This window comes from Pteropus alecto, unplaced genomic scaffold (assembly GCF_000325575.1).
Source record: "Pteropus alecto unplaced genomic scaffold, ASM32557v1 scaffold177, whole genome shotgun sequence".
NCBI lineage: Eukaryota > Metazoa > Chordata > Mammalia > Chiroptera > Pteropodidae > Pteropus > Pteropus alecto.
This window is the reverse complement of record NW_006442207.1, coordinates 12543806-12549133: the sequence shown is the minus strand read 5'-3', so window position 1 is coordinate 12549133 and position 5328 is coordinate 12543806. Positions and strand designations below refer to the sequence as shown.

General features: G+C 45.8%; 1 pseudogene; it reads left to right on the top strand.

Moving 5' to 3' along the window:
- The first annotated feature begins 1835 nt into the window (after positions 1 to 1835).
- LOC112470197 lies at positions 1836 to 1954 on the top strand (annotated as a pseudogene).
- The last annotated feature ends 3374 nt before the right edge of the window (positions 1955 to 5328 follow it).

The following is a 5328-nucleotide window of genomic DNA, read 5'->3' as shown; positions in this document are numbered from 1 at the left end:
AGACTGACCCAGTCCCTCCTCTTCTCCATAGTGCCTGGAATACTTTGGGAGAGAGTTAAGGGAAGGATAGGAGAAGGAACAAAATGATTGCCTGTAGGCGTCCGTAGTTTGTGTGAGCATAGCTCTCTTGATTAACTTGAGGGTCAAGGGAGACCTTGATAGGATTGTGATAAGAGTAGTGGCCTTACTAGAGCCAGAGAACTAAGGGCAGCACCCCTGTTCCTCTGTTTTTCCAACTTCACCCACTGCCAGCCAGCACACCATCTCAGTACCTACCTAGAGCCCTGAAAAGAAGAAGAATGGGCCTTCTAGGTCGCAAAATTTAGAAGATAGAGAAAGGCCACCTGTGCATTGTGGAGCCTCTATAATACCACTGTGGGAACAGTAAGAACTAGAAAATATGTTCATTCACTTGTTCTTTCAGCAAACCTGTGACAGGCACATTGCTATATGCTGGGAGGCTAGACACAGTCCTGGCCTTAAGGAGCTCGTAGTGCGGTGAGAAGACAGGGAATAATGGCAAAGAATAGCCATAAAAAAGGGAGTAACCTGCCTCACCAAATATTACCAGTGTAAATAAGACAGGCTAACTAATTTGTACCTCAGTTTCTTCATCTACAATTGGGTACTTGCTTCACAGAGTTTTTGCAAGGATTATATGAGATAATGCACATGAGATGCCCAGTACATAGTAATTGCTCAATTAGCGTTAACCCTTTATTAAAGGGCTATGCTAGTATAGCACAGAAAAGGTACCCAACCAAGTCTGGGGAGATTTTAAAAAGGCTTCCTGAAAGAAGTAACATCTAAGTCAAAGCCTGAAGGATGCTTAAGGATGAATGGGGCAAAAGAAAGGGAGTTTTACTTTCAAAAGTTCTCTAGCAGGCAGAACAAGAGCAAAAGCCCCAAAGAAAAAAAAGTTTTGGGGAACTATAGAGTCAAATTGTCTGTAGAGTATATAGTTTAAGGCATCAAGTTTTCCTATTAGAACCATCCCCCTGCCTGCTGGATGGAGATCGTTTTGAAAGAGCGAGATTAGAGGCAAGGTGACCAATCAAGTCTAGATTAGAGTAGAAGTGAGAGAACAAAAGGATTCATTCATTGAGACAACAAATATTTGTTGAGTACCCGCTGTGTGCTAGGTCCCATTCTAGGCGCTGAGAATACAGCATAAAGAAAATCTCTCCTTTCATAGATCTTATATTTTAGAGATGGGAGATATTTAAAGTTGAATACATAATACATGGAGATATGTGTGATGGAAGTAAAATAAGGCAGAGGAGGAGAAATAGGGAGGGCTGGGGGAGGGGTGCATTTTTAAATGCCGAGGTTAGGGAAGGCCTCACTCCATAGGTGACATTTGAACAAAAGATCTCAATGACAGGAAGAAGTATGCAATAGGAATGAGGCGGTGGGGGGAGAGGGCAGTGAGGAGAATGATCCAGGCCAAGTGGAGCAACTGCAAAGATCCTGGGGTGGTGGGGTAGGGGTGACATACCAGGTGTATTTGAATAACAGGGAAGCCAGTGTGGCTGGAACAGAAACGAGAGAAGAGGAATGATAGGGAATTACTTATATAGAGGCCAGTTTGTGAAGGATCTTGCAGGCAGTCACAATTTTTTTATTTTTGTTTTGGTTGAAGTGGGAAGTCACGGGAGATTGTCGGCAGAGGATTGACATAATCTGATTTATACTTTTAAAGATTACTCTGGTTTCTCTATTAAGAATTGACTCCAGGAGGTAAGGGCAGAAGAAGAGAAACTAGTTAGGACCTACTGAAATAGTCCAGGCTAGAGATTATAATGAAGTAATAGAGTCATTAAGAAGTGGTCATAGTCTACAGCCATGCTACCCTGAACAAGCCCAATCCCGTCTGATCTCGGAAGCTAAGCAGAGTTGGGCCTGGTTAGTACTTGGATGGGAGACCACCTAGGAATACCAGGTGCTGTTGGCATAAAAAATAAAAAAATAAGGGATTGTAAACTGACAAAGTCCTTGCAATCTGTGAGGTCAACCAAGCCTAAAAAAAGAAAAAAGAAATGAAGAAGAGGTCAAGATTTGCTGAAAAGTTGGCTATGGAATGTTCACTGAGAAACAGATGACTTGTTTAGGGGGAGGAGAAATTAGTATAGTTTTGAAAATGTTGAGTTTGGGATGTTTGTTATACCTCCAAGTGAATATGTTAAGTGAGCAACTGGTATATAAGTAAATGATCAGAGAGATATTTAAGAGCAGGATCTATAGGACCTGAAGATTGGTTGAATGGATAAGGGAGGTGAAAGGGAGATATCAAGGTTGCCTCTCTGATCCTTGGTTTGGTGACTAAGTGGCTGACATGTCTACTGTCTGGGATGGGGAACACGTTGGAGGAGAAACAGGGTGGAATGTGAAGAGGATGAAGTGTTAATTTCCAATACATTGAATTCTGGGTGCATCTGGGTGGATCTGAAACCAGGAGGGTGAGGATCTGGGCTGGAGATACTGACTGAGGAGTTATCAGTATATAGACAGTAACAAAGCCTTAGGATTAAATGAGATGCCCCAGAGGGCGGTGTAGATTAGTAAGAGAAGAGAATGGCAAGTAGGATTCTGAGGACCGCCAACATTTATGAGATAGAAATTAGAGAAGACTGTGGTTAGAAAGATAAGAAGAAAACCAGAAAAGTATTATGTCTTACACATCAAGGGGAATAGTCTAGAAAGGTGAGAAATGAGAGGAATTCTTAAGATTTATTATACTGGAGATCATTGGTGAGCAGTCCACAGAAGGACTGTTCCAAGCTAGACTTTGTTTCTTTGTATCATCTTTAGAGTATAGATTGAGAATTAGGGCTTGAAAAAACCATTTTCTCCTTGTTTGTTCACTTATACATGCATGCATGCATTCATTTTTCATTTGTCAGTATGTGAGGTGATGTAAAACACTAAAAACACAGGCTCTATCCTTAAAGGGCCCACTTTAGCCCCCATATCGGGAATAAGGAGATGGAGGTTCTGGTTTTATGGAAGGATCAACACCCCATGGGTCATAGTGAACTGGATTTGAATTTCAGTTCTATCATTTAGAATGTAATCACCGATGACTCTGAAATCCACAATCTCTAGCACAAACCTTTCCCCTGAGTCCTGTATATACAATTGCCTCCTTGACATTTCCACTGGGATATCTGAGCTAATTCAGAACTACTGAAAATCTCCCCACCCAAACCTAACCCTCTTCAATTCTCTCCTTCTCAGTAAATGGCACCACCATTCAGCCTCTTGCTGAGACCCAAGTACTAGGAATTCTAGGAATCATTTTAAAACATTTTGGGGGAAATGTGTGTGTGTGTATCTCACATATGTTTTATATATATACTAAGAAGGTTTTTAAAGTTCAGAAGGATATACTATATACAGTGACAAGTACATCTTGATCCCATTCTCACTCCTATTATTATTATGTATTGATTCCTCTCCACTCTATATCTAAACTGTATCTAGTCCTGTTGGCTCCACTTCCAAAATACATCCCAAATATGAAAGTTTCTCACAACCAGCTTCAAGTGCCAACTCCTTACTATGACCTACAAGAAAGACCTTGTGTGTTCTGGCTCCTACCTGTCTTCTTCCTCACACAGCCTTCTTTCTGCTCTGGAACATGCCTAATCTATTGCTTTTGCATTTGTTTTTCCTCCTAACTAAAACATTGTTCCCCCAAGTGTCACTTGCCTGACTCCTCCCAAACATGCAGGTCTCAGTTCAAATGTTACTTTTTTTGAAGAGCTCTGTGTGAGCTCTTATCACAGAAATTATCCTACATACTTAATTAAAAAAATATATTTTTTGTTCATGTCCTCCAAGGAATCCCCAGGGCCTAGGAAAATGCCTGGCCCATAAAGGCTTTTGTTAAATATTTGTTGACTGACCAATAGATTCTGGCAGATTACTTACTTCAGTTCTTTGAGCCTCCGTTTCCTTATTAATATTAGAGGGAGAATAATGCCTGTTTTGCTTGGTAGTTTTAAGCGTCAGAAATGGGGGGTAAAATAATGAAGACATCGGGAAATTGTTTGCCCTACAGTGAACCTTTCCAATTCCGTGCTCAGTTCCATCAGACAGTTGAGCAGACTAACAAGCTTTCTTTTCCTCCCAGGTACAAACAGCTACGGGTGAGGAGGCCCAGGAAGAGGTGGTCCCACTACACAGGGGCATCATCGCCCTTTTAAGAAGCGCGGAACCCTCCTCCCGTCACTATGTTTAATGAACTCAAGTTAGTACAAGTCACGTGAGAATCTCTGGTTTGCCCCGCCTTAAAGAGGCGGAGCCACAGCTTGGGGCCCAATAGCAGAAGCAGCCTCCAGAACAGCCCCAACTCCAGGCAAGGAAAAGGGGAGGAGCCGGGCGCCTCAGCAACTGCAAGAGCACTTCCGGATAATATGCCCCGCCCCTGCCCCGTCCCCTCCCTGTCCATTTATTTCTCCAGTACTCGGTGGGCCGAACCAGCGGGTGCTGATTAAAGGCGCCGGCGTTGCTCTGTCGCTTTCTCCTCGCCTTCCCCTCCCCGTCTCCCCGCCCCTTTCCCGAGTAGCGGGACCGGCCTTGATGTAGGGACACCACCCTCTGCCACTCTCTGCCGAAGCTCAGGAGTACGGCTCACCGCAGCCCCATTCCATCCCGCATCCCCACCCTGCCGGGTGCACTCTACTCGGATACCATTGTATCCCCCGCCCCCCCTTCAGACTCCGAAGCCCAGCAGTGGCGGAAAGATCCGGGACCCCTGGGCGCCTCTCCAGCCGGTCCGGCCGGCCGGGGCCCCTCCCCCGCCCGCCCTCCTCGCGACAGCGCGGTAGCAGCCAGGGCGCCCTTCCCTCCGGGCCGTGGCGGAGGCCAACTAGCGGGCAACAGGGACGCACCCCTTCCCGAGCCCCAGCAGTGACCCCCCCCTTCGCGCCCCCTTCCTGGGGGAAGGAGAGCCGGAGCCCGAGCGAGCCGAGGCAGGAAAAGGCAGCTGCGGACTGCCCGGCCCGCCGATAATTTTTATTATTGAGATTATTATTAAAAGGGGGCGGGGAGCCCAGGACGCGGGGGAGGGGGCTAGAGACGCAGCTATTTTTATTAAACAGATTATTCCTAAAATAATAATAATACGCGCAAGATGGCTGAAGGTGGCTGTGATGAGAGTGTTGGGGGTTTTTTTCTTCTTTTTTTTTTTTGATCTGAGGATAAAGCTGAGGCGCCAGCCGCTGCGGAGACCCTGCCCGGAGTGCCCTCCCCTCAGTTGAGAAGCTGCGGGCGGACAAACGGACCCACCGACGGAGCTACTGGCGCGGGCCCGCCCCGGACCCG